Source organism: Emys orbicularis, chromosome 4 (assembly GCF_028017835.1).
Source record: "Emys orbicularis isolate rEmyOrb1 chromosome 4, rEmyOrb1.hap1, whole genome shotgun sequence".
Lineage (NCBI taxonomy): Eukaryota > Metazoa > Chordata > Testudines > Emydidae > Emys > Emys orbicularis.
Genome location: NC_088686.1, coordinates 103,647,019 through 103,662,379, shown reverse-complemented (window position 1 = coordinate 103,662,379; position 15,361 = coordinate 103,647,019).

Sequence of the window (15,361 nt, the reverse complement as noted above, 5' to 3'; positions counted from 1 at the left end):
GCTGGGGCCGTAGATAAGGGCGGGGGGGCATCGCGTGTGAGTCACTCACTGAAGTAAAACTCGTCACTTTGCTGCTAAATGCCCTTCTGGGGCAACTGCAAGGGGAACCTTGTGGAGTTTTCCTTATCCTACAGGCTTTACCCCAGGAATGAGTGATCCAGCTCACTCCGTGTAACTGGCATGTAAGGTTAATGCATTATCATAGGCTAATAAGCATCCTTGTTATGCTGAATAGCCTATCTCGATATGTAATTTTTTTCACTATACACTTTTCCTCACTCCCATCCAGAGGTTTGGTTCTGTGTCCTATGCTAAGAAAGGCAGCAGGATAGTGTATGTGCAACACTAAAGAAGTGCATACAAGTCTTAGCAACACATTAAGAACAAAACCAAAATGCAAATGGGAAACAGTGCTTTTCGACAACTAATAACTTGGCCTAACCTAAATTATTCTTTATGAGGACAGTAAAAGTTGCCTCCCTGGCTCTAGGACTATCCCTCTGCTAAATGTCAAAGAGTTGCTGCATACACTGGAAGTATTAGACTAAAAAAAAAAAATTATAATGGAAGTTGATAGGTAGCCTAACTATGGGGTCACTGCTGCACCCCCTATAATACATGTAAGAGAGCACATGATGGTGGGGTCTGGCCTGAACATTTTATTGGCAGTTGTGGTTTACAACTTGTTAGTAACCTCACCTTCCCGGTGAATGAGAGAATGGCACACACCCTAAATGATATTGAGAGTTTAAAAACCATTACAGTACTTTTTTTTGTATTCTTCCACTTGTAATGCCAAATTTCCTCAGTATCAGTATCATGAATCCAAATGTACAGACCTCAAGGAGAGGGATATCCATGTTCTAAACACCAGTGTCATTTGTACTTCTGCCAACTTATCTCTTTGGGCTGTATGTGTGAAGTTACCTTACAAACAGATGACCTGTCAATTAAGTGGGTTAAGAGATTTATTGAAAACAGAGGAAGGGATAGTAAAACAGAAGTGGTTTGCATATCACATCTAGATATACACATCTCATAAGCCTGAAATGCCCAAGGTACAGCAAAAAATCATTTATTAAATATATATTTCTGGCCATTTGCTCCTCAACCTGATGCAGCCTTATTTTGGCTGTCCCAGAGAGCTTTCCAGATCTGCTTATCAAGTTTCTTGATCCAGGACAGATCCCTGGTTATTGAGTTTCTCATCAGGTTGAGAGAATAAACATTTCCACAATTAGTGGCTGAAATCAGGGGTGCCATCTGGAAAAAATGCAAGGAAATACAATGACCATTCCCTTCATTCTGATAACATCCCCTATCTTCCTGGCTCCCAGTTAAGTATTTCAAAGGCCACTTCACAACTCTTTACTTTAGCCATGTTCACTAGTCAAAGCAGGTGGGATTCTAAGGTAATATCCATTGTCCTTGGCAATAGATGTTACATCATGCCTTCTGTCTAGCTGTATCCAGTCTGTATAGTGGCCTCTCCAAGTGGTAAGAATAGATTTTTCTTGCTATAAATCCCCCAGACCCATTTACTGTGAAACATTGTGGACAAACCCCAGACTCTCTGTCAGTATGATACAATAGTATAGTGTTCAGGTCCAATATTTTGTGAGCAAGGCTAGCAAGTGCTCTATCCCTTTGAAAAAGTGAGATTTTTCTCTTTCCAAGAGACACTATAAAACTCCTGTTTCTAGTTCTCTCATGTGTTGCAGGGGATCAGTACTTAAATCTGGATCTCAGCAAGTTAGAGGGAGAATTATGCATGTCCCTTGCCCACCTCCTCCCCATCTGCTGATCCCCATCTCTAAGTCTGGGGAAGAACAATCAACAGAGGTGACACTCTCTCCTTTTACATCCCCAAGCTAGGATGTAACCAGGTTTCCCCTGGTCCTTCTGGACACAACTCACCCAGCTGCAGATCTCCACTAGTACAGTAACTCCTCGCTTAACGTAGTTATGTTCCTGAAAAATGCGACTTTCAGCGAAACGATGTTAAGTGAATCCAATTTCCCCATAAGAATGACTGTAAATAGGGGAATGTAAATAAATTGATAGCCTGCTGGGCAGCTGCTGCACAGGGAATTTAGGGGAATGGGGAGCTGATGGGGGGCTGCTGGTCCACCCTGGTTCCAAGCCCCCACCAGCTAGCTGCAATGGGCTGCTCTTCCTGCAAGCAGTGGACAAAGCAGGCGGCTGCCAAATGACGTTATAAGAGAGCATTGCACAACTTTAAACCAGGGCTGCCCGGGGGTGGACAAGTGGGGCAATTTGCCCCAGGCCCCGCAGGGGCCCCCACGAGAGTTTTTTGGGGCCCCTGGAGCAGGGTCCTTCACTCGCTCCGGGGGCCCCGGAAAACTCTCGTGGGGCCCGCGCCCAGGCCCCCAGATCTTCTTCCGCTCTGGGTCTTCGGCGGCAATTCAGTGGCGGGGGGTCCTTCCGCCCCAGGACCCACCGCCGAAGTGCCGGGTCTTTGGCGGCAATTCGGCGGAAGACCCCAGGCCCCCTGAATCCTCTGGGCGGCCCTGCTTTAAACAAGCACGTTCCCCAATTGATCAGCAACGTAACAACGTTAGCCAGGACAATTTTAAGTGAGGAGTTACTGTATGTGTCTGTCTGTCCCAACAAGGTCCAGTAGAGTGGTGCTTTGGCTGGGGCATTTCAGGAACAAAAATAAGCACAACTCAAATCCAGGGTCATCCCATAAACCTTCAGTGAGGCCTCACCCTTGTATTCAAGGTTTGTCTCCCAGTCTTTGCTTCTGCCAATTCCCATCCTAAAATCTGGTCATCCCTTCCAGGAGAGCCAATCCAGCTAGCAAACAAGCACCATCTCAGGCCTACAACCAAACTTCTCCCCCACCAAGAGAATTAGAGCTCTGTTCTCCTTCCTGATCAGCCTTGAATTAGGGTAGGCCGCCTTCTCTTATCTCCCTGGTCCACACCTCACACTGGATGCAGGTGTAGTGGGGTGGGGCCAGCTAGGACCACAGGCATTCCCTAACCCTTTCATTACCAGCGGAGAGCCTGTTTGCCTCCTCAACCCGTTCACACTGCCTGTGTGGGGCCTCTCTGGCTCGTCACGGAGGGATCTGTGGGTTTTTCATTCCCTCAGCCTTAATACACAGGGGAAATTGTTTGGTCCCTATAGGATGTAAAGCATTTCTTGTGAGCTGCTGGGTGTTCTCCACTCTTTTTTCACTTCTGTAGGATTTTAGGGGGCACGCAACAGTACTCAAGTGGCTTTGAGCACCTTTCAGGATCGGGCCTTGAGTTCTCTTTTAGAGAAAACAACAGAAGCATTAGTTTTGAACACACACATAATGTATGTGGACTATATGAGGAAAAATCTAACATTGGGTATATCAGCTTGGATAAAAATGATCTTAATTATTTCAGAATCCAGTAGGCTATCTTGAGATTTTTAAAGGATTTTGCAGCAAGTCTGTATTTAAAATTTACTAAGCAGTCAACACTTAATAAGTTTATTGCCATTTATGCATATTTTGATGACAAATCCAACAAAGTTCTCAGTAGAATGCCAGTTCAAACTTTTAAAAAACGATGGATCATACTTTTCTGAAGGAAAGGTGCAGGAAGAAAGAGTGCAATAAGATTACAGCAAGGAGTAATTTTGGATCCACTATTTACAATACAGAGTATTGTTCGTGTGTTTATGTATTCTGATGTATTTAATGCACTTTGTTATACTTTTTTAATGTTTTTTTTCTAACTGCACCAAGAAACACTCATTGAAAGGGGTCTACATTAGCTATTTCCCCTTAAAATTTCCCATTGCTGTCTAACCCCATTCAGAACAAATCTTGATGACATAGTGGTTAAAATTCCAGCAGCTGCCTGGGATTTGTCTGCTCACGAATTGTTACTAGCACAGCTGGAGCTGCTACAGTGGAAAAAAATAGCAGGAAAAAAAGGCTAATTTAGACAATGTCTTGATTACTGGGTCCCTCTGGACTGTGTATTTACTGAATCCTTCCGTCAGTGCATTTATTTAAATATAAGGAACTAGAAATGTGCCAAGCAGCACTAGAATTTTAAAAAATCTGTCCCAACTACTAAAACTGCCAAAAACTTCCTGGAATATACTCACTTCCTGGAGTGATTTTTTTCAGGAGGAAGTCTGAAATCTGAAGATTGCAAATAATTTGTAAGCATGAGCTGCTATTGTGAAAGCCGTCTCTCACACTACCTTGCTAATAAACTCTACTCTGCTCTCACTCTTTATTGCTAGGGTGAGAGAGGTTATGTGTTTATACTGGTTCATTCTTACAATCATAGGCAGAAACTGTGTCACATCAAATTAAATGTCATGGTTTTGTATTTCCATTATATTTATATTACACTAGATTACTGTAGTTGAATTAGACTATTTTCCAGAGGGTCTGGATTGCAACTGCTGTTTTTAACTCACTTTCCACAAGTAATTGAACTTGAACTGAGGACTGACCTGCTTTCCACTAAGGCACAATAGACCACTATGAAGGCACAACACTGAAAGGTCTCAAGTTACTATAAAAGTAAAATCACAGTGCAAGGACTTCTGAACACTTGAAAACCATTCTAATGGTTCCAGTAATTGTTCTTATACAATGCTTCACCTCTGGGGAGAGGGCAGCCTTTAGCTTATTTCCCATTAACGAGAGCTCCTGTGGACTATCTCCTTCAACAGCCCAGTAGGTCTTTTACCAATTCTCAATGGCCTTGTCACAGACCTAGTGGGATTCATTCACCACTCTGTGCAGACTTCTTCCTCCCCGTGGGACTCTTCTTCACCACTTCCTATGCCCTCAGCAGGTACTGATAAAGGTCTGCAAACCAAAAATGATATGGAGTACTCAGAATGTCTAGTCACGCTGCTCACCTTAGTGACATCACAAACAAACTGCATCCCAGATTTTGAAAAATCCCAAGAAAAAATACGACAGAAGGTATCACTCACCACTGTTTTTTGTCTGTTTTGGAACAATGAAGAATTTAACACTGGACTGCAGACTCTCTTGATAATAGGAGGGCAGATTCCTTCAGAGGCAGGTGACTGAGGTTAGTTTCCTAGCTTGCTCCTCAAAGAGTCTTATGCTTCCAAACAGCATCATCTCTGTCTTTTCCGCATTTAGCTTGAACCAGCTGCTTCACCAATATACTTTTCTCTTCCAGGCACTATGAAAGTCCATATATGAATATTTGTCCTATTTGCTGAGAAAGAAATGTGGAGCTGGGTTTTGTCTTATGAGCTCTTGTTGTGGTGGGCACTCACCCATGGAGCACCCCCTTGTGGCCCACTATGGAACTGCATGATACATCTCTGCCTCGGTTTCCCCAATGGGCTTTCAATGAGTTCAATTAAGTGTTTACAGACTGAATGGTGCCCTTTCGGGGGTCTAATTTATTTAATCAAAGACCAACAAAAACACATGGAAGGCTTCACTTGAGTGTCCTAGTTGGGGGAGGGAGTGGGGGTTAATCTTAGTCTGTTTGCCCCATTTGAGTCCACCCATCTCCTCCATATAGGCTCTTTACCACTAAGGCCCTCTCGACCCAGCCCCCACCTGCCCCAGCAAAGGGTTCCTTCTCTGAAATCAGGGCCCCTTCAGAGGTCAAATCACTGCAGCTCTTCTCTGGAACAGTGTGTAATTCCTCTGGGACCTGGACTATCAACTTCTGTCTGGTAAGGTCCTTCTACTGAGACCAAGTCTCCTATGGGCTTGACACTTGTAACTCTCCCCTTTCAGAACCTCTTAACTCTAGGAGTATGTTTCCTGGATTCGCTTTCCTGGTGAGCTCCCTAGCCAGTTCCCTGAGAAGTCCCTTTCCTGAGGAGCTGTCTGTCTTCTGGCACCCCCTGACAGAGGGCCAGCTACCCTGAGACGTCTCTCCGAGACATTTAATGTATATGACAGAATCAATCCCTGCAGAACCCACAAATGAGAATTTTTGGGGAGGATAAGGAGTATAAGGATAAGGGATAAGCCCATCATGACTGACACATGTTTGCTGCTACCTTCAGAAAGATTTTATTGAGGATGGGTTGGAGACAGGCCAGTAGTTGGTGTTCCACTACTCACTTAGGACCAGATTCTGCCACCCTAATGTTAGGTGGCAGAGTGTGGCCCTCCCTTAGGTTGCATTGATAAATGTCTTCTAGTGATGTAGAATTTAAATGACTTTATAGCTACATAGCACAGTCTATGGATCAATTACTGGTATTTATTTTCTTTATCTCTGAAGATTAAAAGGTAATGTGCACTCAACAAAATACCGTTTAAGCTTAATTAAAAGCGCAATATATAGAGATGAGCCATAGAATGCGTTTTTGTGATTACAAGTAAAAAATATGGTATTTATACATTTTCCTGGGTAGGTATCATCCATTTGAAATTAAGTAAACTTTGTGCTGAGTGCAACGTATGGTGTAGATTAACTACATTTGCTGTTTTAATACACATGGCAAGAAATCTTTGAAATAGCGTGTAACTTTTGATTTTGAAAAGTGTTGGACTTCCGTTTACATTTAGATTTGAAGTTATCTTTCTATAGTCATTCAAACATCAAACTGGATGACAGCTTTGTGTGTTGAGTCAGAACAAATATCTGCCTAACAATATCAGGATGGATATGAGTTGTTGCACCAGCTTAGAAGAATCAGCTTACATGAGGCTGAAGTTTCACAAGACAAAGCCTTTGCCATTCCAGAAGCAGTATCAGTCAACTCAAACAGGAAATCAGTACCATATCAGGGCACCCTGTATGTCAGCACTATTTCCATTTTAAATCTGTCTTAGGACATGCACTCAAGATAGATAGTGAGACCATCTGTAACAGGTCAGAGGCAACTAACAGATCTCTAGCACCTCTATGAGCATCCCTATGTCAGGCTGCAATGAATAACTGTCAGGAGACAATTGCACTATTAGCAGTCCTGAGAGTATCATCGAGTCAGTGATGGTTAATATATGGAAAGTCGGGGTCTTTTTCCATGAGGAAATCATTTAACAGCATGGAACAGAGGGTAGTATCACTGCTAGTGGACTCTTCTTGACATAAGACAAGTAGAAGGAATAGAAAATTCCTATCAAAGGTTGCTTGTTTTCTAGCTTCCCCTTCCTTACTTTTCACAATAGAGAGGAATGGAAATACTCACTATGCTCTAAAACTCATTTTCCACACACTGGATAATCAAATCCCCAGTCAGACTATGGAAGCACTGTACAGTGACCACTGAAGAAGCATATGGTAGCTGTTGCAGCTCGTAGGGTAAGGAAGATGAACAAGTTGAGTACATAAGACCATCCAAAAATGGTTTTTGTGAAATAAATGTTGTTCTAGTTTGTTTGTTTAGTTGCTGCAATTTTTTATTATTATTTATATTTTTTATTTAACAACTTATAATACAGTCAGCAAATAAACAAAGATTCAACAACTAGTAAAGTGGAAGAACAGTCAACCATAACAAGGAAAACAAGATATACTGGTATGGATATCAGGACCCAGTATAAAGTCTTCTGCCACCAAAATTATGGTTAGAAGAACAATTTTCCTCCTTCACCCAAATCTTCATCTCCTTCAGTAAAAATTTTAGGTGCATGAGGTATGTAGAATCAAACTCCATGAGTATTAGGGACCCAATCCTACATCCACTGAAGTCAGTGGAAAAACTCCCATTAACTAAACCGAAAACAGCATCTGCTCCTTATCATATACAAATATAGGTATGGAAATAGGATAATAAACAAACAGAATAAGTAAAAAGATGAAAGCCTTGTAAATATGTGTTATGTACTTTGCCTTCTGGGTATAACTATTACCCAATAAAAAGTTTCACAAATATGAATACACTGGTTATTCCCACAACATTTTTATAAAGGGTCAGCCTCATGAAGTGAGGTTTTTTTTACAGTTAATGTACATTGGATGTTGCTTGCCATCACATAGAAGGAGGTGTTTTTAAAGAAGTGATGTCTGCATAAGAGTTGATATTTATTCATGAATCTGCTGTATTGTACTGTGTTCCAAATACAGTCCTTATGGTATTCAAAATAGCAGGATTTATGTGGCAAAACAACTTCCAGCTACTGTAATGTGTGTATGTATGCATAGATATTAATAGCAATACTTCCAACCATTAAAGCCAAAATGGTTTATCTTGAACTTCTGAAATTAGACTTTAATTCTCTCTTTTTATTCTTTATTCATTCTCTTTTCCTGACATTGACCCCATCCACCCCCACCCTCCCGCTGACCCTTGCTTTCCAATCATCCCAACTTATCCCTAGCACTGGGTGAATACTGAAAACGCATTTGAGAACATTTGTTCCATTAAGATGCATGAATTTGCTTTGTTGCTCCATGCTTTTATTCATTTGCTGAGAATATTCGTTTGATATTTTTGTTTGCAAAAAAAGTTCATAGAAACGGAAAATGTGCTAATCCGTATGCAACACAAATATTTACACTGCGTATTTGAATACTCATGCAAATATGTGTTTGCGCAAATGTTTGCACCACAAATTACTTATTCAAGCCTTTTTCCTCTTTACAAAAGTTTCACTCATCCAGAGAGCAGAAACATTTCCATGTGATTTTGGTGACTAATCACACAGCACAGGTTGAAGTAAAGAGTAACAACAGATAGCACCTGAACAATATATAGGCTGATATCTGTTCACGTAACACATTAATTGAACATTCTTGAATAACAGAAATCCATAAAAATCAAAGTTCAATTGTTGATAATTTTGTGAACAGAAATATGGTGTGAAATTAGTTGAATGAATCATCTTGGGTCTACTTGTTTCATTTCATCATATCTGAGAGCGGACTTAAAAATGTGGGCCTAATTTTGCTCCGATTTATACCAGTGTAAATAAGGAACAATTTCCTTGTATTCAACAGTAGTACACTGATGTAAAAGTGGCATGAGTGAAAAAAGAACCAGGCCCAGTGCCTCCCAATGATTTGAGTTTCCTGGAGCGCTGATTTGGCTCTGCAATCCAGTACTAAAACTTTTGAAAAAGGCAAAGCTACCCAAGATGAGTGGCAGTGTAGAAGAGAAAAGTCTAAAAGTAAAAGGCCAAATTCTGCAGTTCTTACTAAGGCCAAGCTCCTTTGGAAATCAGTGGGAGCCTTTCCTGAGTAAGAATGTAAGGCCAAATTGTGGCGCGCCTAAATACCTGTGATAGGCTCCAAAGCTCTTAAAAGCTGTGGGAGGGATAACATCAGTCAAAATGCTCCACCAGCATTGGTTGCTGAGAGCCTCCATAGCAGATCTCTGCAGCTCCTCTGCAAAGAGACTATTGTGAGGAGGGCAGATGTATAGCCAATGGATTAATGAACTGTTTGGTTCCACTAAGATTCCCAAGTAGGGATAGCTGTGGGCTATATGACAGTAACTCCTCACTTAACGTTGTAATTATGTTCTTGAAAAATGCGACTTTAAGCGAAACGATGTTAAGCGAATCCAATTTCCCCATAAGAATTAATGTAAATGGGGGGGGTTAGGTTCCAGGGAAATTTTTTTCACCAGACATAAGACATTATATCCCTATACAGTATAAGTTTTAAATAATTTAATACAGGTATAAGTTTTAAATAATTTTAAACACAATTTAATAGTGTACTCACCAATGATGATGGTGAAGCTTGGTTGAGGTAGTGGAGTCAGAGAGTGGATCATCTGGCTGCTCCTCTTGCTGTTATTGCTGAACTTTCCCAACTCGAAAAAACACATCTAGAGATTGTTGTTTTGCTTTCTTTTTCTTTTTCTTTTTCTTGGTACATTTCTTTATAGCAATTCATTACACCACCAACTCCTCTAATCACTTTGGAGCTGCGTTCTCTGTTAGGATCGTCATCACTGCTAGGCACTCCACTATCACTTGCTGGGCATTTTTGACTCATGATGCTGGGTGATACAATCATGAGTTAGAAATGTTCAGGGAATGCTTGTACCGACACAACGTAAACAACGATGGCTGCCACACTGAAGTGGGAGCGTCGCTTGGCTTTCGTCACAAAGTAGTTACCTACTAGCAAACAGCGGCCAAACAACATTATAACAGAACATTGCGAGACTTTAAATAAGTATCTTCTGTAATAGATCAGTGATGTAATAACAAAACAATGTTAGCTGGGCCCACGTTAAGTGAGGAGTTACTGTATCTATGTCTTCCCATGTGCCATATTAGTGCTGTACAGGGAGCCTGGATTGAGGATTAGATCCTAAACCCCTTCCATTTAGTTGCTTCTTCCCCATATTAAGAATTTAAGGATTTGACCCCAAATTAGTAGTGATGTGGCTGCAAATTCCCTAGAGACTGCCTGCTTTCCAGCTACCTGATGAGCCCAGGATCAGAAAAAGGAGAGTCAGGGGATTCTACAGGGTACATTATGACCAAGAATGAAGGCAATGAGTGAAAATGGCTGGCTTAGTCTTTGTTCTGGCAAGTGGTGAGGTAAGGACTTTTCCTTGCATCGCCTTTGCCAATTACCTTTGCTGTGGTTAGTGGGCAGAAAGCAAACTCACACTTGGATTCCTTGGGCGCTTCAGTCAAATATAAGGCAAATAGTCTTCTGCTCCAATTAAACAAACGGATATAAATTCCCTATTTAAATCATACTTTGCATATCCATAATCTCTGCACTACATTTTATGTATACGTTACCCTTGGGTAAAACTTTGTGAGCATAAAAGTGCTTTCTCATATAATCTTGCTAAAGCACACTTTTGCCTATAAATATTCATACCACTGCCAAAACATTTGCAGGCTTTCCCCAAAGGTGAAATATGTGTAATGTACTTTGCCTTCTGGGTATAAATATTATCCAATACATTTTGGTTAATATGAATACACTAATTATTCTTGTAACCCTTTTAAAAAGGGTCATCCTCATGATGTGAATTTTTTAAAAATGTAATTACAGTAATTGGATACTTAATCTAATTAAAATTGGCTTTATCTTTAATGGGAATTTTTCTAAAGAGGCAGAATGACAATTGACTTTTTGATAATCACTGTTTTCTTTCAGCTGGAGGATGCATTTAGTACAGTAGAACTCAGAGAACGTGGTCTCTATACCATCTGCCCACCGTGTCAAACTAGGCAAAACTTTCATTTTAAGTTATAAAAAAAAGTATCTTTAACTTTTATGATAATATTGATTTTCATTGTGGCTGAGGTACAGTTAATTAAAAGCATCCTAACATAAAGCCTTTCTTAAAGTATATAGCTTATCTTATGGACAATGAGATAAAGCAGCTACATACAGAGGCCTCCCTCCTGTAATTGGGTTGATGCAGGCAAACCCCCGCACTGGGTGGTGCCCCACTGACTTCAGTGGACTCTGCCTGGGCAAACTCCTGCATGTATGTGAAGTCCCACTGAAGCCAACAGGTCTCTGTGTGGGCGCAGAGGTTCTTCTGTATGGATTTAATTGTAGGACGGGGGCCATTGTTTGTACTGTGCTTTCTACAGGAATCTCCTTTGTAGGATGTGACTTACCTATATTAGCATGATAGGTGTATGAGAGTCAGATGGCTGTATAGGGACAGCTGATTTAGCACTGTTATTCTTTCAACATGTGAATGTTATTTTGTACTTGTGTTGCATGGGGGAACCTGTCCAGACATAGCTCTCTAAGGATGTTGACTGTGTGGCCAAGGAGTTTATTCCTGCTGATGGCTATATATGAACAGGACTGAAAAGAGATCACGTCAAGAAGTGATGGGCAAAATTCATTAAACCTGTTGGGAGGTGGAAAAGAAAAATGAGTCCTCTTGTGGGGTAAAGAAATTCTTCTGGGAGGGAGCTGGAGGCTGCTGAGCGCACACTCCTAGAGGATAGCTGGACATGCTTGTAAACTAAAAGGAGAGAATGTCCTGAGATGGGGACTCATACCTACATGTGGAAGGAATCAAAGATTTACCCTATTTAGGAGTCTGAGGTAATGGGTAATATTTTGTGACAGAGCCAGATTCTTTGGCCCATTGCAGCCCCTTCGTGCTACTAAAACCCGTCAGCAGCTCCCAGGTAGGCGCAAAGCTGCTATAGCCCCAAGTGTTGTATGTCAGGGTGGGGAGGGGCAGGGGTAGGGCCAGAGCACAATGAACTCTGGCTGCCCCCAGCTGGTGAGCAGTGCCATGGGAAACATCACCAGCTAGTTGGGTTGGGATGCTTAAAAACTTAAAACTTCTTGATGCTTAAAACTCCCCCGGTCTGCTGCACCCAGTGGAATCTGCCCCTAATTATCTCATCCATCTAACTGTATTTTAGCAGGAGGAGACTGAGATATGGTTACATTCACTTCACCTTGTTTTATGATATGAGATTCTCTGCATTGCACTTAAATAAACTGCTTTTACTGAAGACAGAGTGTCCTGGAGTCTGGTGATAAAGCTCAGGGGTAATCACTGCTGGACGTTCTTGAGAAACAAGAACTGACTTCTGGCCATAAGGTTGGAGGTAACAGTTTGAGCCCTCAGCCAGAAGATGGTTTGGGTGGGATCCATGCCAAAAGGGGAGGGGGGGCAAGACACTTGCAGTAATCAGAGTTAAGACCACACGAGTACAGACTTGGTGACAGTGGGACTCTAAGAATTGTTTCCTAAAATACGATCAGAGTACTCAGAGGTGGGAAAGACCCATTAAATCATTAAGTTATTCTCCCTTGGAAGGGCATGATATAGTCTCTGTCATGAGTGGCCCCTGACGGCCATGACACAAGTGCATCAGTTTCCCCTCAGTCCAGCCATAAAAAGAGCACAGTCTTTCTCACTATGTGATAAAAAGGCATAATTTATTTGTGTACACATACAATAATCCATAGAACCCTCATGGTACAATCACACTCCCAAGTCCCACAGTAAACAATACAAAAATACTACCATTTTCATTTCCCCTCTCCAAGGACATCACTTCCAGGTCATCCACCCATTAGTCCACCAGCACACAGGTTCCCTGGTCCTTTCTGCCCTTGTTCCAGGGCCGCACTCTCTCGGCCATTCACCTGAGAGTGATTAGTCTCATGACTCTTCTGTCCAAAACATAGTCCAATGACTCAGCCTCCCAGCATTCAGCTCAAGAAGATCAGAAAGCTAGACCCTCCATTGTACTCTCAGGCAGCTCACCTTTCCTTGATTGTTCTTTATATGGCGCACATGCCTTCTCTGAATCCCAATTGGGAGACAACCAACAAATCACAGGTGCACTAGACCCTGATCCTGCTTAAAGGGCCAGTCACCCGGTAGACAATGTATTAGATATTAAACTAATACAGCATCTGGGATCCAATTTTTTTTTGAGCACTCACATATTTTATTTACTTCAGTGGGAGTTTTGGGTGTAAAAGAAATGAAGGCCTGGGCCCTAGCTCATAGCCAAAAGGCCCAAAAGAAGTGGTAAACAGCCATTTTATTTTGTTCTATAGTTTCCTGAATATATCAGATTATCAGCTCAGGTAAACTGGCATGGTGATGTCAATAGAGCTACACCAATTTATACCAGTTGAGGATATGGCCCAGTGTTTCCAGAAGTGGATCTTGCCACATACTTGCATATAATTCTTGTTTTTCTCTTTGTTCATTTCTGGAATCTCTTTGGTTTTGGTTGTTGACTTCCCACTTTCAAGCGATGCTGTACATCATCATGGTAGAAGGAAGCTCTGATAAACTGGGAGCTAGAGCTGGTAAATAGTCCACAATGAATAATGTATCCAATGAATCGCTCCTCTTTTTCTGTTCATAAGTTGACTGTGAGCAGCTCACCATTTTCTCACACAACCCATATTCAGCCACCGGGGGGGTTACACTCAAATTTACTTGTTATTTAAAATTATTTCCCAGATAATTTCTGGAAATAATATTTGGCTCCCAGGTGCCTTGCAAGCAGTTTTTTGTAAGTATTCACAATTCACACTGTGCCGGTTAGTTTTGATTGGACACGTGTCATATGGCAGGTTTCCATTCCCTGTAGATGGGTATCAATCTTCCAAAGAGGTTTCCTTTTTGAACACTCACGGTTGTAAATTCTGAACTTGCTCTTTGCACATTTTCCCAGCTCCCCTCTGAACTTTTTTGCAACTGCCATGTCAGTGTCAGGCGTCTTTCTCATATTGGGCTAGATTGCGCCATTTGGCACCACCAGGTACTGGGGACAGTGTGGGGCATCATCACCCCAGAGGAAAAGCTGGAGGCGTTCTGTTAGGGGGCTCCCTGGTGCACACTCCACACTGCAACACTCCTCTAAAGGGTACAGCATACTTCGTCTCTAGGCAAATGGCCAACAGAACTAGCTGGCTGGTGAATGGTGCATCGGATCCATGCATCTGTGTACTCTCTGATCCCTCCCTGACCCCTTCAGGGTGGCATTGGAATAATTAAAGAGCAATTCTGAGCAACTGCAGTGCTTCCTGGTTCTTATGCAGACTGTTATGTTCATGACACACACACGGAGAAGTCTGAAAAATACTCTTCCTGGGAGGTGGCCAGTGCTTAATTTGTAATGAAAGAGGTGCCAGGGCACAAGCAATTAGGTGCTGGGGCTCAAACAATTTTTTTACATTCAGAACAGATGCAGCGAGCCTAGCGGTGCCGGGGCTCAGACCCTGGCACAAAGTAAGCACTGGTGGTTGCAACATAACATTACTTTATTGCTTAGAATTCAGAACAACAATGCACAAGAACTCAAAAACAGAGAGACAGACAGACAGACAAATGAGGCTGCTCCCTAAGGCAGAGAGGCACATTTCATCCCACCTTGCTTTAAGCTGTCTGTTTCCAAACTGACTATGCTCACAAGCTTTGCTACAGGACTTCTTAGCCTGGAAGCAGGCCCCAGGACCCCCCCCCCCCCAGCTCTTAGAGTAACATCTAGCAATTCCAACAAAGCCATCCTCAACATGCCACACATCAATGCAAGGCTAGGGGAGGATTCACATTGTCACTGTGAACCCCCATAGGGTGACCAGATGTCCCAATTTTATAGGGACAGTCCTGATTTTGAGGTCTTTTTCTTATATAGGCTCCTATTACTCCCCACCCCCATCCCAATTTTTCACACTTGCTGTCTGGTCACACTAAACCCACATAAGGACTGGCCAGAATATAGACCAACATGGGTCTAGTTTTTGTGAGAAAACATACCATAGTCTCCTCATTTCTGTAGTGTGTCAGAGGAGGCTCTATTTGATCATTAATATTACTTACAAGAACACATCCAGTTTTGCTTTCTTTAATGACGCACACAATAGGCAACCATTATATTTTGTATCAAAAAATATTTCAGCAGCTATTTTACTGTCCTGGCTATTAAAAATTAACCATTCTCTCACCCCCCTGCCACAAA